The sequence below is a fragment of the Elephantulus edwardii genome, unplaced genomic scaffold, assembly GCF_000299155.1.
Source record: "Elephantulus edwardii isolate Elephantulus edwardi_28Jun2011 unplaced genomic scaffold, EleEdw1.0 scaffold00055, whole genome shotgun sequence".
NCBI lineage: Eukaryota > Metazoa > Chordata > Mammalia > Macroscelidea > Macroscelididae > Elephantulus > Elephantulus edwardii.
Window position 1 is genome coordinate 2433143 of NW_006399805.1, and position 21649 is coordinate 2454791.

The following is a 21649-nucleotide window of genomic DNA, read 5'->3' on the forward strand; positions in this document are numbered from 1 at the left end:
TCTTTATCTTCATTTTTCAGGTGTGTCTCTTGTAGACAACATATTGATGGATTTTGTTTTTTTACCCAATCTGCTACTCTCTTTCTCTTCAGTGGTGCGTTTAAACCATTCACGTTCAGTGTGACGATTGAAAGGTTAGAACCTGGCAAGTTCTTAACTTCTCCCAGTCTCAGTTTCCTCACCTGGAAAATGGGAACAAAGGTATCTCTCTTGTCGCATTAACTTGCTTGTTGAGGTTTTCCAGACAAGTCATGTAGCCTGTGCTCTATTGGTACTGTTAGGAGCCAGCGAGTCAGACTCACAGGGAGTCTACGTACAACAGAACGGAACCTTGTCCAATCCTGAGCCGTCCTCACAACCTCCTCAATGCTAACACCCACTGCTGCTCAACTGTGTCAATCCACCTCCTTGTGAGTTTTCCTCTATTTTGCTGACCCTTTCTCTTCCAAGTTGTTTTTGTTGTTTGGTGCTGTCATGTCTAGTACAACTCACAGTGACGCAATGAGCAACAGATCTGAACTCTGTCCTATCCTGTGCTGTCCTCACCATGCTGCAGAGTAGAGAATGTGGGGCAGCAGCTGCACTGGGGTTTCTGGTAAACCACCTGGGTGACCACCGCTGCAGCTTCCTACCTACAGTGAGGCTTGTTCAGAGAGTGGGAGAACAGGCTGGCTTTGCCAAGTCACTGGCTCCCTGGTTCTAGGAGGTGCAGGCTCCTCTCGGGGGAAGCAGTCTGTCCCTCTCTTCTCTCTCCTCCTCTCTTCCTTGCATCCCTCTCTCTCCCAGCTTCTCACTCTTGCTCTCTCAGAATTCCCAAGGAAAGAACAACTAGCCAGCAGCCCAGTAGCTGTACTGCGTGCAGCCGATTGGAGCCAGGTGAAGGAGCAGAGCTATTCTCTGTCCATCTTTAATAGGCTGATTTTTTTTATTGTATTATTTTTACGTGTACCGTCAAATCAGATCTAACTGGTGCAGGAGGAGATTGATTGCCTTCTCCTTCTCCAGCAGAGCATCTGGTGGATTTGAACCGCGTACCTCTGGGATGCAGTGCAGCATCTTGCCACTAGGCCGCCAGAGCTCCCTAGGCTGATATTTTTATAAAATCTCTATCTTCTACCAGAGAATGATCATTTTTCTAAACTAATAAAAACTGCAACTCTGAAAAATTGATGTTAACCAGAGCATAAAAATCCAAGCATATTAAGATGACTGGGTGATATAAGCATTTTGCACTTGTATATTAACCTAAAGGCGCATGGTTCAAAACCAGCCTGACACACGGCAGAAGAAAAGCCTGCAGTTCATGGACGTCACAGCAAGCAAACCTTGACATTGAGTTCTGCAACACTCGGGCTGTCATGACTCAGCATTACTGTGGCGGGTTTAGCTTTTTTTTTTTTTTTAATTGTATTGTTGCTATTGTTGTGTATCGTTGAGTCAGAGCCCACCCATAACTGACCCTCCGTCAGGTTTTCAGAGGCAGTAAATCGCACGGGAGAAGATTTCTCATCCTGCTCCCCTTGAAGAGTTGGTGGATTTGAACCGCTGGAGAGATGCCACCTTTGGGTCACCAGCACAATGTCCTGCGAGAACACCTCTAGAACTCTCTATTATTATCATTATGTTATTGTTAGTGTTGTGTGCTGTGGAGTTGGAACCAATCCATAGCTGACCCTCTGGCGGGTTTTCAGAGGCAGTTAATCGCACGGGAGGAGATTGCCCATTCTTCTGTGGAGCAGCTGGTGGATTAGAACCACGCACTTTTGCATTGACAGTGCAATTCCAACAGCTTGCTGTCAGAGTTCACATGCTTTCTTCCCGCCTTGGTACCTGGTTTGGTGTATACACAGACAGAAAGCCGGCAGATAGCCCCTGACTACCACTTTGACAAGCTGAGATTCCTGGACCCTGTGGAGATTAAGGACAGAAGGTAGATCCACGTCACAGCCAGCAGTTTCAGTGACGAGCGTGAATCTTTTTCTGATGGCTACACAGCTGGCAACTGTGGGTGTGACAGTGTCGACCTGAAGCAAAGGACTCATGTGGGCTCCCCCAGCGGACAGTGATCCTCCCACGGGGCCAGCGTCTGTGAAGTTCTCCGCAGCCTCGTGTGGAAAGCGAGCTGGGCTGGAGGTTGATGGACGCTGAGGAACGCCCATACATAATTGCCTTTGAGGCTGTGGCTCTGGGAGGAGGCCTCGCAGGCCTTTATCTCTCCTCTGATTGGCAGGATGGTGTGCAGCACGCTGGAGAATGATTTGGAGAGGGATGCGGGGGAAGCCTGGCCCACTCCACACCCCCGCCTGTCACGGGCCTGAGAAGCCTGATAGCGTATCAGATCTTCTCTCCTCTTAACCTTGTCAGCCTGCCTTCCTTCTGGAGAGTGCCAGCAGATGACAGGGAAGGGAACATGGTGGGAAATTCCTCTCCCGGCAGCAAGAAGTCTTTCATAGGGTCCCCAAGGGAGGGGAGCTTGGGGATAGGCGGAATCAAACACGCCTGGGCCCCGCCCCACATGCCCACCTCCACTCACCTGTGGCTGCCTTGCTTAGGGCTCTCTCTAGTCGACCTGATACTCATTTGGCCTGACTTCTGGGAAAGCTAGTGCAAGGTCACACACACACACACACACACACACACACACACACATTGGTGTGAGGGTGTGAATCTTGCCTCTCAGTTCTCAGCCACTCTCCCCCCGCCCCCCAGGTTCATACCACTTTGGCATGCCTGCTTCTCGTCTGCCAGCCAGCTCTCGACTATTCATAGCCTAATTTATGACTGACAGACCTCAGCTCCTTTAGGAGAGGCAGCCGATGACTCACTCCCAGCGTGCTCCTGGGAGGCCGGGCAGAATCCTGTCCTTTCATTCAGTGCTCCACAGCACACCTAGGCCCTGGGGAACACTCGCGAAGCCCCTGCTGAAGAAGGGAAGTCGAGGATGGGAGGGGGTGGTCTCTACTTCCGCCAGAGCCAACAGAAGGGGCAGTGGGGGCCGTGGGGACAGGCAAGGTTGGCCCAGCACTGCTACCCTTTCCTCACCTTTATCCCCACATAGCAGTCCTTGGGACTCTTTCCTTGAAATCTAGAAGTAACCAGGACCAGGTGAGTTCAAGGTTTCAAGTGCAAAGGACAGAAAGGGACATGAGGGCTCTTTTAGGTAATCAGGGTGTAAGGCTTTGGGTACAAAAAAGCCCTCGTGGTTGTCATTGAGTCCAACTCATGGTGACCTTGACCTTATGTGCACAGATTGAAACATTGCCATCTTCAGTTGTTAGATTTGAATCCCTTATGACAATGATTGAGTACCAACCTATCTCTTTCTTTTTTTTATGGCTCTCTTCTTTACCAAACACAATGTCCTTTTTAGTGCTGGGTCTTTCCCGATGATGCCTCTGAAGTGAACAAGGTGCAGTCTTTCCATCCTCATGTCCAAGGAACACTCCATCCTCATGTCTTCTAAGAGGGATTATTCATGTTTTGGTTGTTTGTGGTATGTTCAATGTTCTTCCCCAACACAACCATTCAGATGCATCTATAGTTTCTCATTGTTCAGTTTTCACATGCTCTCAGGTGGTGTATACCTCCTTCCCAAGTCCTATCTGGCAACTTTTCTTTTGAAAGGGTTAAACCAGATGGCTCCTTGGAGGCAAGGATTCTAAAGCTCCATCTAACATACTTTGGACATGTTGTAAGGAAGGACCGGTCCTTGGAGAGGGACATCATGCTTGGGAGAGTGGAGGGACAGCGCAGGAGGGGAAGACCCTCTATGAGGTGGATTGATTCAGTGACTGGGATAATCAGGATGGGAGTGTCAGAGACAGTGCGATTGGCACAGGACAGAGCAGAGTTTAGGGCTGTTGTACATAGGGTCGCTATGAGTCACAAGCGACTCGATGGCACATAATACAGACTGGACAGAGTGAAGGGTGTGTCTTAAATAATTCTGAACTATAAAAGGAATTAAATTAAAAAATGAGCATCAGAGAGGAGGAAGAGAGATGCCAGACTGCATGAAGACCACCCAGATCAAAAGACTGAAAAGAAACTAGGAGCTACCTCTAGAACCCCAGACAGTAACTTTCCTCTGGACCTAATACTGAATTTGAATTTACTTGCCTCAGAACGAAGAGCAAATACATTTTTGTCATCGTCGTCAAAGCCGTTTCTTTTCATTTCTTCTGTTACAGAGATACAAGTACAGAAGGTGATTGGACAGACCCTGCCTAGGGTCACATGCTCCTTACCCAGCAGTGATCACTCTGCTCTCCCAGCATTCCTCTTGGTTCCTTCTTTCCTCTCTCCTTTCCAGCCCTGGTCTCATCTGACTCAGAGGGCCACATCCAGGCAACACCCATGCCTGCCCCTGCCCTTCCTCACAATCTGTGACCAAGGGAGCCGTAAGGAGCACTTTGGGGGTTTTGTTCTGTCCTGGGAGATGCAATGGTCAAGAAGAGTGAACAGTGGAGAGATGATTGATGTAAGGGAAGTTGATCAGAACCAGCAGTGGTTAAAGAGAATGACTGAGGCCCAGGGGAGGAAGCTGGGCTCTACAGCTATCCCCCTTTGCTTCCTCTCCTAAGACCACTTTCCCCCTCTTGTACCTTGTGGGCCACTTTGCTCTCCATTCTCTGCTTGTATTCATGTTGTAATGGTCTAGTTGAGCTCAGTTAGACTCACGTGAGGTCACAAATGTGGGGCCCAGGCTGGAGAATCCCTTGAATTTGAGGCTAGGAATTTTCTAGGCTTTATCTTTCCAATACGGTGACAAGGCAGGAAAACTTGGCTGTAGGTAACCATTTTCTATCCTATTTTTCCAGAATATCTTTACAAATAAAACCAAAACCAGTTAGAACTCCACGTTTATTAAAAGACTTCCTCTTACACCACAGTAATCTCTCCCTTCACCCTCCTTAGAGGGAAAAATAAGAAAATATAGAGAAGACCAAACAAGACCACCAAAATCTCCTGTAACTCCACTACTTCAGGGAATGTCAGCTGACATGTTGATGTACTTCTTCTCCTTTTCCCTCCGAAATATCCATATTTTAGCAAAAATAAGTATTATGTGGCAATAACGCCTGCTTCTTGCACTTAACAACATCCATAAACATTTCCAGTGTCATTACTTCTCTGCTACATCCTTTTTATGTTTGCACTGAATTTCATCATATGCTTCTTGGATAATTTATTTAATATTTATAGCTAGCATTTGTAAAATGCTTCCTATGGGCTGGAGTTGATATGCTCCATCTAATAATATATCTCTCACTGCAGGTCTAGGAGCTAAATGCTATCATTGTTTCTGACCTCGCCAGAAGGTTTATGGAGCATCAAATATCACTTAAAGTCCTGGTGGCACTGTCCACGGGGAGTTGTGCTGCCAAACTAAAGGCAGCCAGTTCAAATCCACCAGAAGCCCCAAGAAAGAAAAAGGAACAATCTCCTTCCATGTGATTTATAGCCTCTAAAAAAGTCTGCTGGAGGGTCAGCTATGAGTCGGTTCTGACTTGACAGTGATCAGTGGGTTATGGGTTGTTTTTAAAAGTATAATTTAATTATACTACTTTTTATATAAACAAGCTAGAGTGAGTTTTCTTACCTAAAATACTAGAATATTTGAAGTGCGTGTGTATTTGGATGTGCAGGAATGGTGTTGATGTTATGTGCTGTTGAGTTGCCTGCGACTCACAGTGACCCTACGTACAGCAGCTCTGAACTCTGCTCTATCCTGAGCCAAACTTATCGTCTCTGACCCACCTATCCTCATTACCCTAGTCATTAATTCAGTCCATCTCATCTAGGATCTTTCTCTCTTGCACTGTCCCTCCACCCTCTCCAAGGACTGGTTCCTCCTTGTGACATGCCCAAAGTCTGTCAGATGAAGCTTTAAAATCCTTCCCTCCAAAGAGCAGCCTGGTTTAACCCTCTCTAGGAGAAACCTGTTTGTTCTCCTAGCAGTCCATGGTATATTCAGTACTCTTTTCCAGCATCACACCTCAAGGACATCTTCTTTTATCATCTCTAGTCATTATTCAGCCTACTGATGCATGGTAAGTAATTGCAAAGATTCTGGTCTGTATCAGGCACACCTTAGTCTCCAGACTGGCATGGTAGCTCTTCAACACTCTGAAGTGATCCCTGACAGCAGACTTTCCCAATGCAATTTGTCTTTTTATTTCCTGGCTGCGGGTACTAAGAATGTTGACTATGGACCTAAGGGAACTGAAGCTGTTAAGAATTTCAGTCTCTTCACCATATATTATGATGCTGCCAATTGGCCCAGTGGTGAGAATCTTTATCTTCTTGATGCTGAGCTTCAATCCATATTGAAGGCTGCAGTCCTTGACCTTCTGCAGCAAGTGCTTCAGGTCCTTCTCAGTTTCAGCAAGCAACTTTGAGTCCCCTGTACAATGTAGGTTGTTGATGAATCTTTCTCCAGTCCTGACGCCACATTTCTTCTTGTAGGGCCCAGCCTCCCAGGTGATCTGTTCTACATATAGAGAGAAAAGGTATGGAGATAGGACACATCCCTGGTGTACACTCTTCCCAATTTTGAACAGTACAGTGTTTCCTTGCTCTGTTCTGACGACTGCCTCCTGGTCCAACCATAGGTTTCACATCAAGTATAGGTTTCGACGATGAAGTGTTCTGAAATTCACATTCTCCTCAGAGTTAGCCACAGTGTATTGGTATTCACACAGTCAGATGCAGATGCCTTTATATAGTCAATAAAACACAGATAGGCATTCCTCTGGTACTCTCTGCTTTCAGAATCTTGCTTGCATGTGATAGTAATGGGCTACAGTTGTAAATAAGAATGCCCTTTATGAACTTGTTTATAGTACTGATATATTGGAAACAATAGATGAAGGAATAAACAAATTATAAACTGGTTTTACGCTCACCTGCTTACGGCTGTTAAGTTGGATGTCACTCATAGCTGTCCTTGCAGTGGTTTTTCAGAGGCAGTAAATCACATGGAAGGAGATTGCCAGTCTTTCTTCTGGGGAGCAGCTGGTAGATTTGGACTGCCTTCATGACAACAGTCATATGAGGGACTATTATTTAAAATTAATGAACTAGTAGTACTCTATCTGTTAAGATAAATAGGTATCAGCTGTAGAATTGTGTTGCCATAAAAGTCAGCAGGGCCCATTGAGTTGGTTCTGATGCGTTGTGACCAATGGAGGGAAACCCCTCCTGGTCCTGTTTCGTCCTCACCATCTATGTTTAAGTCCATTGTTGCAGTCTCTGTGTGAAGCACCTCACTGAGGGACTCCTCTTTTCTGTCAGCCTTTAACTTTATCAAGCACAGAGTTTTTCTCCAGAAACTGGCCACTGCTGGTAGTGTGCCACCATCCTCACTTCCAAAAAGCATTCTGCCTCTACTTCCTCTGAGGCAGATTTGTTAGTTCCTTTGGAAGTCCAGGGTCTACTCAATACACTTTGTCAGCACCCATGTTGCAGCTGAGTCAGCGCCAACTCTTGGCGACCTTGTGTGCTACATGGTAAAAGTGCTCTACAGAATTTCCTTGACCATAATCTTCACAGAAACAGTGACACGCCTTTCCATCCCTCCATCCCCAACCCCCGTGGTGCCAGTGGCTGGATTTGAACTACCAACCTGGTTTTTAGTAGTAAAGCATAAACAGTTGTGCTTAACTGAGTTTATTTAGCACTTGGGCACATGTGGGATACACGCATAGATAGATACAGACATAGGGAATGTGAAAATATGTACCAATTTGATAGTAGTTGTTCCTTGGAGAGAAGGACATCATGCGGAGGATGGGTGGAGGGTCAGCTCAGGAAAGGAAGACCCTGGATGAGATAGACTGCCATAGTGACTGGGGTAAAGGAGCCAGGTGTGTTGGAGATGATGAGATTGGCTCAGGATATGGTAAAGCTTAAAGCTGTTGTTCATAGGGTCACTGTAAGTCATAGTCGACTTGACTGCACTTAACACCACCACCAGTTGCACCTAGGGAGAGACGTTAAGAAATGGAACCAATGGGAGGGTGGAAAGAATGCTCATTTTATCTAAAATTATTTATCTTCTCTTAAAAATAAGGCATACATTACTTCTGGATATTGGGTAGACGACATTTATTACTGTTTGTACTTTAGAGAAAGAGAAGGTAGAGAGGGAGTGACAAGGAGTAAAATGAGGGAGGCAGGAGGGTGAAAACTCAAATGCTCTCCGCTGTTTCTTATGTATAAGTATCCAGAGGGTGTGCTTCTCCTCAAATTCAGGGGTACAGATGCACACACACGTTTTAAAAAAGGGTTGAATTAGTTATTTTTGAAATGATTTATCATTAGATAATGAGAACTAGGTTTCCTTTCCATACATTAGCTTCTGGGAAATGCAGCTAAATTCCAGGCTCAACCATGATAATTAACTCATCTCAAGTGCTTAATAATCTCTAGCTACTGGGTCCTTCTGAATGTCTTTTTAAAGACCATCTTCCCTCATATCCTTTTCCAATCCATAAGCCATCTCTGATGAATTTGGGAAATTATCAGAGTACAAAACCTTAACTTTTTTAAAAAAAGTAATAGCTTACTCTACTCTCTAATTCCAAAATTGTTGAACATGAAAGTACAACAGGAAGGAGTCATTGATATAATCTTAAACACTGGGTCCTGACATGCAGTTTTATGTAACTGCTCTTAAAATGTATTTGCTTAGGAGCTCTGAGTCTCCTTGAGCTCTGAAGTTGGAGGGGCCTGGAGGCGGTAGTGGGAGGCAGGAGGGGCTTTCTTTCTACTTTTAGACATGATAGGGGTACTGAGTGGTAGGGGAAGGATACCTGCTATTGAGTCTGTTTTGTTTACAATAAAACGCTGACATGTGTTGTGGTGTCATGGAAAGGGTTCAAAAATTGGGTACCAAAGGTGTCAGCAGAAGCTGCTCCTGGGTCTTGCCTTCATCTTTGATTTGATCTGTGACTTTAGTCAACAAATATGATGTATCATCGGAAGAGGACAGTCTTTGAGGTCACAAGTGCTTGACTAGAACCCTGGGCACTGCTATTTCTGTTTATGTGATAGTGGGAAAAGTTCTCTTCTCCGACGCCTTGCTTCTTACTCTGTAAATGTTGCATTGCCGAGTGCTGTTGAGTTGTTCTGGGTCATAACGACCCCATGTACAACAGAGCGGAACTCTACCCCGTCCTTTGTCATCCTCTCCATCATTTCCGTCTGAGCCTATTGTTGCAACTACTGCGTCAGTCTATCCAAGTTAACATTTTTTTTTCTATTTTGTTCCTAAATGGGAACTCCTAATATGCTCCTCATTGCACTATGCTATCAGATATCATAGTTGTAAGAATAAGATAAAATAAGAATGTGCAGACTTTTTAGAGAAGACAGAAAACTACTTTAGAATACAAAACTGATTTTTGTTTCAAAGACAAAACTTGACAGCAATTTTAATTTGTCTGGGGACTGCTGCTTTCTTCCTGAACCTCAGGAATGATGGAGAAGAAATGGGATCCAACTATGTCTCTCTGTTGCCATTGTACAGAAATTCTGATCTTACCCACCCACAGATGTTGTCAGCTGCAGGTTGTGTTGATCCAGACTCATGGCTCTCCCCTAGTCAACAGAATAAAACAAAGCACAGTGTCAGTCTAGAGACCAAAATGTGTCTGATCCAGGCCATGGTCTTCACAGTTACTTGCAATGCATCATAGAACTAGACAATGACTAAGGATGAAAGAGGAATGGATGCCTTTGAGCTGTGGTGCTGGAGAAGAGTCTGGAACATACTCTGGACTGCTAAGAAAACACACAGGCCTGTCCTAGAGTGGGTAAAACCAGGTTGCTTTTTGGAGGCAAAGATTTTCAAGTTCCATTTCACATATTTTGGACATGTTGCCAGGAGGGAACAGACCTTGGAGAAGGATATGATGGAGAGACAGTGCAGGAGAAGATGACCCTGGATGAGATGGAATTGACGCAGTAACCAAGTTAATCGGGATAGGGGTGTTGGAGACAGTGAGCTTAACTCAGGATAGGACAGAGTTCAGGGCTATTGTTCATAGGGTTACTATGAGTCACAGGTGATTCGATGGCACACAACAACAACAAACCCAGTCCAAGGCCATGCCCAAGTTGGGTTGTAGATTGAGGCATTGTGACCCTTACAGTTTTCACTAGTAGGTTTTGGGAGGTACATCACCAGGCTTAGATTGGAAGTCCATCTTAGTCTAGAAGCTCAGCTGAAACGTACATACAACATCACAGGAACATGTAAGCCTCCAGTGATAGGCGGTATCTGCACTTGAGGTACACTGGCTGAGAATCCAACTTTAGGTTTCAAGTAAGTTAATTAGGTTCACACTAACTCAGCCATCCTATCCTCTTCAAACTTACCTCATCCATCCTGGCCCCATCCCTGTACCAGGTCATGGGATCTAAGTTAGCCACACCATACTTTAGATTTCCCGTGTTGAGTCCTAAAGTATTTCTCTCTGTACTGTGAAGGTTAGGTACTACTGTCATGGCCATCTGGCTAAGGACTTGCCATGTTGGGCACAGCTATTGCCCAGCAACTTTGGGGATGGCCAAATAGAGTCCATGTGCATTTGCCAGAATCTCAGGAGATGCTGGGAGCATTTCCATCGACAGATGTTGAAGTCACATGTAAAAGAATCCCACTGCCTTGCGTGCCCTTCCTGCAGACTGAAAGAACCAGCGTGCCTTCTGTGGTAGAATTGTCCCCAAAAGGAAGCCATGTAATCAATCAGATGCTAGGAGAGGTGATCCTTCCTCTGTGGACCAATCTCATGCCTACCTGGCAGTAACATCTACTTCACTGGGAGTAGTTTAGAGCCCATTATTAAAATAGTAGATATTATTTCTCTTTTCCACATACATGCAGACACATATTCCCCCACCTCCATAAACAACAACGATGTCAGAATTAAAGTCTTATTGATCTCCTAAACAGGTAGATTTATGATACAGGTCCTGCATCTATTTGCAGATTTGTGTGTGTGTCTGACATAAGCAGAGATATTATAAAAAGGAAAAAAATGAGAAAGAAAGGGTTGTAGAGTATCCATTCTTCAGTTCCTCTCCCAGTTCATGAGTGCACCCCAGAGATGGTAGAGTGGAAGGGAAGTTGAGGAAACCCTGTGTTGGGTGGACTCACTTACACCATGAGAAAACATGGCAAGAGTTTAAGCATAACAGGTTATTTCTTGTGAGGTCAGTGCTACAAAACCAAAACTGAAGAATTGTGGTGCTGGTGAAGAATATTGAATAGACAATGGAGTTCCAGAAGAATGAACTTAATAGAAGTGCAGCCTTCCAACCATAAACGAATGGATTGAGAAATTATGGTATATTCACACAATGGAATACTATGCAGCAAGCAGGAGCAATAACTTTGTAAATTATTAGCTAACTTGGGAAGGACTAGAGAGCATTATGCTGAGTGAACTAACTCAGTCCCACAAGGATAAATATTGTATAAAACTTATTGTAGAATGAGTATAAGGATACAGGAGGGGTGGGAGAGGCTGGAAGCAGAGGGGTGTGGATGTGCAGGAGGGGTGAGGCTGGTACAATTTGATGGGTGGGGGTGAGGGAAATTGAGAGAATTTGTTAGAATTTGTGTTTGAGTTTTGTAAATAAACTGGGGGGGGGGAGGACAAGAAGTACAGCCAGAATACTCCACAGAAGCAAAGACTGTGAGATTTCATCTCATTCTTTGGGTGTATTATCAGGGGAGGACATCAGGCTTGGAAAATAGAGAATCAATTAAAAAAGGGAAGATCTTCAACGACATGGATGGATACAACTTCAACAGTGAGTTTAAGCAGAGCAGAGATGTAAGGCTCTCTTCTTCTTGTCTTTGGAAGAAGCTTAGGGGGTGCCATGACTTTTCCTAGTCTGATCCCCACGGTATGATGACAGATGACTCAGGATGTGAATTCCTACCATCACGCAGAGCCTATGAAGGGTCTTTGTGTGACTCCTGTCTGAAGAACTTGACATCTTCCCCACCTGCACAGTCTCCCTGGGGCCACGGGTTCCCAATCGCAGTCTAGACAAAGTCTAAGGGCTAGCTCCCCTTTCATTCTTGTGTCTTGAGAATTTAGTTTTGCTCCATCTGTTGTTAATATTTAGTGAAAGCATGAGGGTTTGATTTGAGCCTGGAAGACCCAGACAGATTTCTTAAAATTTGCTGTGGGTTTTGACCCAAAATCATAATTTTTCTGTGTTCTTAAGTTCTTCACTAGAAAATTAAGAACTCAACCCTTTGCATGATTGTCAAGAGAATAAAATGATAAAAACACATGGAAATCCATGGACGATTGCTAAGAAATGCCAAGCTTTCATCTTCCCCTGGTTTTAAAATCTGTATTAAGATGTAAGAGAAAAGCGTATCAGAAAAGTGGATAAATCCTACATTCACAATTCAGTGACTTTTTACACACTAAGCATACTCCAGTAACCAGTATTCAGATGAAGAAATAAAAAAATGATTGACATCGAAGCAGCTCTCTCCCCAAAGAAGACCGTTATCTTGACGTCTGGGGCCATTAGTGAAGTTGTTTCTATCAAAGTTCATAAACAGACTCATTCAACATACACACTACTTTGTTCCTGGCTTTTTCGTTCAATATTGCGTCCATAAGCGCCCATATTTTCCTTTTATGCTTGAAGGCTTCATTGTATTCACCTGAAAACATCTTGTACAATCACTTTCTGTATCATGTCCAGTACCCACAAAGTAGTGATGGTCACCCTACATTCGTGGTAGACTCTGGTTCTGTCCTAACCTACCTCTCTGCTGTTGGTATGAACAGGGCTGTGGATCTTGAGAAGATGACAAACAGAAAAGGGTGACTAGATGCTTGCTGACGAATGTCTTCAGCTATGACACTTTCTGTCTGGAGACGCCTGTTCAGAGGAAAAACCTTCTGGCTCTCCTTGCTGGGCTCTGATCCCATCCTCAGGAAAATCAGCCTGAAGAAGACTGCTTCAAAGCATTGCTTCTCTTAGCAAGGTTGAAACACCTCCTCTCCAAAAAGTCCTTGGATAAATAATACATAAAATCACTGCATTTGAATAGGCGAGCTCTTGGACCTCAGAATATTTTGCTGATGCATTAAAGCCAAATTCTTTCTCCTCACCCTTTGGAGGTGAAGAGGGGAGAAAACATCTTTCTTCTTTGTGCTTTGGTGTATGCGGAAGCAGGATGAAAATGGAGATTCCAGGATTTTGAAATGAGTGTTGGAGCCACCTTTGTCTTGTTTTCTGGTATAATGCTTGTTATGTTCCTCTCAAGAGCCCTGGGTTAGGTCTGAAAGTGGAAAGAGAAAGCAAAAAGGAAGAAAATTGTGATAACTGCATTTGGATCTCTTAAACATGCTTTGTATCCTGCAGCTCAATTCCAGTCTTCTTCTACAGTCTCATAGACGAAGAAGTGAAACACAGCTTCTGAGGTTTTAAAAACCAATAGATCAGCTTCTGTTGCCTTAGGTGTATCTCAGGGCTGACCCTTTAGTAGTTAAGGCTTGATGTTAATAAAGTCAAGGCACTTCCCCCCGCCCCCCCTCAGTATAATAAGATAGTAGAATCCAGGATCTGAGAGTGTGAACATCTCTGGAATAGAGCATCCCTCCTTAATCAGTGTAAATGTCTCTGATACCACATCCTTGAATAACTGTTGTTGTGTTTCATAGAGTCAGAGCCGACCCATAGCTGACCCTCCAGTAGATTTTCAGAGGCAGTTAATCACACGGGAAGAGATTGCCCATCCTTGAACTGTGTGCCTTTGGGATTGCAGTGCAGCTTCTTGCCACCTATTATTAAAATGTCCCAGTTAAGAACAGCTCTTCCTCTCACCCAGTCTCCTTCAAGTCAGCCTCTCTGCTTACACAGAACGCTGTGCTTGTTGGGGAAGTTCTTTGTTGTACCAATTTTTTCCTCTAGTAATTTCCACCCATTAGCCCTAGTTTTATCCTCTAGAGTCAGTTTGATCTATTTCAATCCATATAACAGATCTTTACCTGTTTGAAAAATAGCTATGATATATACCCCTAGGTGGCTTATTGAATTCCTGCTTTTGACAGGAATCGAATCCTCTCTTCTCAAATTTAAACATTCTTATATTTTAAAATATTTATTATGTGAAGTGATTTTCAAAATCCACTTTTGAGTGCTTTCTAGTTTTTCAATGTCTTCCTTGAAATGTAATGCCCCATGTTAAAATGTATTATTAAACTATGAAAATTAGAAGATTGGAACACTAATACATCATTCCTTAAACAGATCAATGGTTTTCAACGAAAACACAGAAACAGTTCAAAATATGTGTAGAAGACTTTAGTATATGATAGAAGTTTCTATCTTGCATAATTTATCAAAGTAAATTCCAGATAGATTAAAAATTTCACTGTAAATTTATGTCCTAAAAGAAAACACTGGTATTGTTATATAACTGTAGGATATAGATGACTTTTGAAAATATAATTCTAAAGGCAGCCACCGTGAAGAAAGTGCCTGATAAATTAGATCACGTAAGTGTAATGTGCATGTTTAAAAGATCATCAACAAATAAAGAGACAAACAATAAACTGGAGAATGCTTTTATAACATCCATATCAAGCAGAGGATGAATATACTGCCATAAAAAGAGATCTTAAAATTAATTTTCTAATAAAAGATGAATCATCCTAATAGAAAAAGCAAAAGAAATAAATAGGCAATTTAAAAAGAAATCCAATATAATAAGTATGTGAAAAATGTTCAACTCCAAAAGTAAAAGAAGATATTCTCATTAAACCAAAGCATTGCTATTCATTAATAAAGCTTTAACAGGTGGGGAAGATACCTATTAATCATAGCCACTTTTTGTGGGACTATCCTATTGCTTTGAGAGCAAATTAGTATACTTTTTGTGGAGGACTGCTTGACAATATTGATAATATCAATCAATAACTTAAAATATGCATGCTATTTGATTTAGTAATTCTACTGCTAAGTGGAATATTTTTTTTTTAATTTGTGTGTATGTACCATCAAATCAGATCTGACTGGTACAGGAGGAGATTACACCTCCTTCTCCGGCAGAGCTTCTGGTGGATTTGAACCACATATCTCTGGGATTGCAGTGCAGGTTCTTGCCACTAGGCCACCAGAGCGCCCCTAAGTGGAATCTTTAGTAAAGAGTCAGTAATGTTGTTGCTGTTGATTGTCGTTGAGTCGAGGTCAACCCATAACAGCTCTATGAACAAAAGACCTAATGGCTTTCCATAGCTGTCATTGTTTCTCCAAGTTCATAGAGTGTCCAGAGGCATGTGGTTTAGGAAGTGGATGCCACTCCTGCTTCCCAACCTGTTTACAACTGGGAGCTCCACCAAACACTCTCCACATGGGAAGCCATTATGGTATTTGATATCCCCATGGCACAAGGTTCAGCATCATAGCAAACCCAGCTTACCTCATACAGCACATTGACAAAGAGTGATGTGCAAAGTGGAAGAGTGTTCCTCCAGATATAACTGCACTAGTCTCATTTAGCAGTGGTTAAGTGTTGTCAAGTCAAATATGACTCTGAGTAAGCTTTGCACAAAAGATCTGAACTCTGTTCTATGATTAACATCTTTTCTGTACATTTATAAGAGAGTTTGTAGAGTTTCCAGAGGCACCTAGTTTAGGAAGTGATGCCACTCCTGCTTCTCAACATGAATCAATCTGGAATCCCATCCGACCACTGTACATAATGGGTAACCATTATGGTATTTGACACGACTATGGGATAGTGTTCAGCATCACAGCAACTCCAAGTTGTTCAGTGCATCAAATAGACAAATGATTGCTGTGTCTTTTAAAGAATATTCTTCTAAAATGAATAAATTTGGCCTGAGGACCCTACGAAATTTAAACCCACACACTTGAGCAGGGCTCCACCCTTACTCTTAGTCTAAGGCTCAAGGGCCACCCACTTTTCAGTGGGGGGAAAGAACAGTGACACACTACAAAAAGGACCCCAGACACTTCCTTTGCCTGACCACAACCAAGACGAAATCACCATCGACATGACTGCCATTCACCAGCTGACTTCCAGAGTGGAGGGAGACTCCAAGTCCCCAGATCCTCGGCCAGACACATTTAAACACATAAGGGCACACCGCACCTGACATTCATGGACCAAAAGACTCAATATTGTTAAGATAGCAATACAACTCAATGTGAGTTACAATGCAATCTCAAAATTCCAATGATTTTCCCCCCAGAAATGTAAAATCCAGTTCTCTAATTTATATGGAATTGCAAGGGTTGCTGAGCTGTCAAACAATATTAAGAAAGAAAAATAAGCTTGGAGGATTCTCACTTTCAAATTTCAAAAGTTACTACAAAGCTATAACAATCAAAGCAATGTGGTATTAGCATAAGGAGAGACATTCAAATCAATGGAAATAATTGAAGGTCCTCAAAGAAATCCATACATTTGTGGGCAATTAATTTCCAACAAGGGTTTTAAGGCCATTCGATGGAGAACTTAAAGCCTCTTCAACAAATGGTGTCAGGACAACCAAGTGCTCATGAGCAAAGGAATAAGATTGGATCCTACTCGCATCACATAGGAAAATAAACTCAAAATACATTAACAACATAAACACAAGAGCTAAAACCTTAAAACCATTTTCCACAATGGAGTGAATCATTATGACCTTGACTTTCAAAATAATTCTTAGATATGACAGTTGGACAATGAATAGGGATGATAGAAAGAGAATTGATGCCTTTGAGCTGTGGTGCTGGAGAAGAGTGTTGAATATACTATGGGCTGCTAGAAGAACAAACAGGTTTGTTCTGGAGAAGGTAAAGCCGGAATGCTCCTTGGAATCAAGGATTCTGAAGCTTTGTCTGACATATGTTGGGCATGTTGCAAGGAGGGACTGGTCCTTGGAGAGGGGCATCATGTTTGGGAGAGTGGAGGGATGGCACAAGAGAGGAAGACCCTCGATGACATGGATTGATTCTGTGAGTGGAGTGGTGTGAATTAGTGTGTTTGAGACGGTGAGGTTGGCACAGGGTAGAACGGCGTTTAGGGCTTTTGTACATAGGGTCGCTATGAGTCACAAGTGACTTGATGATCAGGGCATCAAGTAATAAAGGTTTGGCGAGGATGTGGTGAGATAGGAACTCTTAAAATCCCATTGTTGGTGGGATTGTAAAATGGTGCAACCACTCTGGAAGGAAGTTTGGTGTTTCCTCAGAAAGCTGAGCAGAGAAATTCCATATGACCCAGCTATTACACTGCTTGCTATTACATTGAGAAAATGAGAACTGAGGCACAAACGGAGACTTGTACACCAATGTTCATAGGAACATTATTCACCCTCGCAAGAACATGGAAAGAGCCCAGATGCCCAAGCACAATGGAATGGATTGAGAAATTATGGTACATTCACACAATGGAATACTATGCAGCACAAAGGAGCAATTACTTTGTAAATTATTACCTAACTTGAGAGGGCGTGGAGAGCATTATGCTGAGTGAACTAATGCAGCCTCATAAAGCAAATACTGTATAGGAGCATTATTGGAGAGAATAAACGAGGATCTAAGGAGGGGTTGTTGTTGTTGTTAAATGCCGTCGAGTCGCAGGCAACTCATAGCGACCCTATGAAGGAGAGTCCTCGACGTTTGGGTGCCTTTCATCCTCTCTCCAGGTTCATAGGGTTTCCGGAGGCAAGCTATTATGGAAGTGGATGCCACTCCTCCTTCCACGCTTGTTTAATCGGGGAGCTCCACCCCACTCTCAGTCCACACTGGGTAGCCAACCATTAACGCCTTTGACACATCAGTGTCACACTGTTCAGCCTCACAGCAACCACAAGTGACCGCGGGACGGCAACTTGTATACCAGGGCTATACAACCTAGGGGAACATCTGAACAAAAACAATGAAAGACTGGCTGGAGGGCCACAAACTAAAAGTCACCCACCTTTGGGGAGGGGAGCTTAAACATAGGGTCACACAGTTTGATGGGTTGAGGGTGGAATTGGTAAAGGAAAGGGGAAAGGTCCAGTATGAAAATCAATGTATGTGAACTTTATGAAATTTGTATGTAAAACACTATAAAGTAAATATTTTTTAAAAATTTAAAAATAAATATTAAGAATGTGAACAGGCAACTTAACAAAATGTGAGGGAATATTTGCAAATCATATATTTGATAAATATCTACCATCCAGAATATATAAAGAATTCTCACAAATAAAAAATTAAAAGAAACACTAACTCAAATTAAAAATAGGCCAAGGTGTAAATCTGTAGGTTTATACGTCCTGGGACTGTTACAACTCAAGTAGAAAGCTGTGGATCTGAGACAAGAGGAGAATGGACTTGACCATGGAATAAGTGGTTTCCCTGCCATTGACCAGAGTGACCAGTGATATGTATCCTGAGATGGACCTCAGGGCAGGAATTGTGAGAAGGAGCACATAGGCTGCCTGTGGGGTCTAGTGGACTAAGTGGGTCTACTGCTTGGCTGAAAAGTGAATGGAGTGTGCTCAAATCCAGGCTGAGTCTACGGCCGTACCACCCTGAACGTGCCCGATCGTGTCAAATCCAGGCTGGGAGGGTGTCTGACACCACAGTTAGAGCTTCTACCACCCTCTTGTAAGGCCAGTCAACTTGGTGTCTTCTGGTTCTGAGTTCTGCTCCACACTCTCTTCCTAATGCATTACGCTCGTTCTACAGCGATCCCTTTCAGAGGCTTGGCGTGGCAGCTGGGCTCCAGCTAGCTCTTCTGAGATTGAGAAGACTGAGGTTTACGCATGCAGTCCGTTAGTCCTTTGGACTATTTGTCTTTATTTTTCTTCATTCTTTGCTTTGAATGGAGAGGCCAATAGTGGGACCTGAGACAGCTGCTCACTGGCTTTAATTTTTAAAGAATTTATTGGTTTTCATATAATCATTCACATATGTTGCGTTTTTCACATGTACATTGTGTTTTATACAATTATTCATATGCATACATTTTATTTTTTTGGGTTAACTATCTGTTATGATTAGAGTGGAAATTAACAGAGCAAACTGATTTTCTAGTCAACAATTCATAGATATTATGTTCTATGGTACAACAATAATCTTATGTATTGTAATAATTATATGTTGTTAAGGGCCGTCGAGTCACTGGCGACTCTCAGCGATCCTATGAAGGCGAGTCCTCAACGCTTGGGTGTCTCTCATCCTCTCTCCAGGTTCATAGGGTTTCCAGAGGCAAGCTATTATGGAAGTGGATGCCACTCCTCCTTCCAAGCTTGTTTTAATTGGGGAGCTCCACCCCACTCTCTGTCCGCATTGGGTAGCCAACCATTAACACATTTGACACATCAGTGTCACGGTGTTCAGCCTCACAGCAACCAAAAGTGAACACGATACAGCGACTTGTACACCAGGGCTATATGACCTAGAGGAATGTCTGAACAAAAACAATGAAAAACAGGCCTGAGGACCATGGATTAAAAGTCACCCACCTTTAGCTTGGTAGCATCTGTGATAATAATCATGTACATTGTATTTTATACAATTAATTGCCATTCTTCTATACCCTCTGTTCAGTGGGAGGAGGCTGGGAAATCCCCTCCAGTGTGAAGACTGTGTCTGAAAACACACTGGAGGGTCAGCTATGCGTCAGTCCCAGCCCATTGGTACAGAACAGTAACAACAACCACCATATACTTGTTTTCACCCCATCCTTTTAGATTCCCATTGAACCTTTCCCATTACTTCACCACCCTCCACCCAATAACCTCTGCTATACCTGAGATTCCCCCTTTCCTCTTTCCTGTCCCCCTCTTCCCTTCCCTTTCCTTCTTTGAACATTTGTACATCATCTTGCTCAGTTTCCTCCCATTTTCACAATAGTGCTCATGGGCTTTTAAGCCTCTACTCGCCACAATAGGGTGAAAACTATGCTATGCCTATTGTTATCCCTTGAGAGTGTGGTTCCAAGTCCCCAGACCCACTGACTTATTATCTGAAAGTGTCTGGGTATGGCTTCAAAGCTTTACTAACTTCCCACTCTGAGAGTTCTACAATATGCATAGATGTATTTATGGCACATACAAATATGTATCTAGAAATACTCCAAGCCAAACCTTTAAAGGATCAGGGAATGACGTTTCATTTGCCTACTCATACCAATGTAGCTTATCTCTCTGCATGGACATGCTCACCAAGTTGGGCCAAGAAATCTGGAGGACAGTCACCTGACCAACTGACTGGAAAAGATCTATATTTGTTCCCATTTCAAAGAAAGGTGACAGAAGAGTGCAGAAATTATCAATGTCATTAATGCCACATGCAAGAAAGATTCTGCTGAAAATGATCCAAAAATGACAGGACCAGCAAATCAGCAGAGAACTTCCAAAAGTGCAGGCTGGGTTTAGAAGAGGCCATGGTACTAGGGATATTATAGCTAATGTTAGATTGATCTTGGCTGAAAGCACTGAGTACCAGGGGAGAGTCTATCTATATGTCATTGACTATGCAAAGGCATTTGACTGTGTGGATCACACTAAACTGGCCAACTCTAAGAAGAATGGAAGTCGCAGAACATTTGATTATACTTATACAAAACCTATACTTGGACCAGGAGGCAGTTGTCACAACAGAGCAAGGAAACACTGCATGGTTGAAAATCGGAAAGGGTGCATCAGGGATGTGTCCTGTCTCCATACCTTTTCAATCTATATGTGGAACAGATCATCTGGGAGGCTAGGCTCTACAAGGAGGAATGTGGCATCAGAATTAGAGGAAGGAAGACTCATCAACAACCTGCATTATTCAGGTGACACAATGTTACTTGCAGAAGTTGAGGACCTGAGACATTTGCTATAGAAGGTCAAGGACTTCAGCTTTCAATATGGATTGAAGCTCAACATCAAGAAAACAAAGATTCTCACCACTGGGATGATTAGCAGCATCATAATAGAAGGTGCAGAGACTCATATTGTTAACAGCTTTGGTTTGCTTGGCTCTGTAATCAACACTGTGTACTAGCAGCCAGGAAATTAAAAGACTAATTGCATTGGAAAAGTCGGCTGTCAGGGACCTCTCCAGAGTACTAAAAAGAAATGATGTCAATCTGAAGACTAAGGTGCACCTGCTCCAGATCATGGTCTTTGCAATCACTTGCTATGTGTCAGAGAGCTGGACAGTGACCAGGGAGAATAGGAGAATTGGTGCCTTTGAGCTGTGGTGCTGGAAAAGAGTACTGAATATACCATGGACTGCTAGGAGAACAAACAGGTTCCTCCTGGAGAGAATGAAACCAGGCTGCTCCTTGGAGGCAAAGATTCTGAGGCTTTGTCTGACATACTTTGGGTATGTTGCAGGGAGGGACCAGTCTTTGGAGAGGGACATCATGCTTGGGAGGGTGGAGGGACAGCACAGGAGAGGAAGACTCTTGATGAGATGGATTGACTCAGTGACTTAGATAGTGGAGGTAGGTGTGTCAGAGACAATAAGATTGGCACAGGACAGAGCAGGTTTCAGAGCTGTTGTACACGGAGTCTCTATGAGTCACAGCTACTTGATGCCACATAGCAACACTGTAACTACTTGTAGACATTGTCTGTTATTCATGATTCTCAGGGCTGTGGGT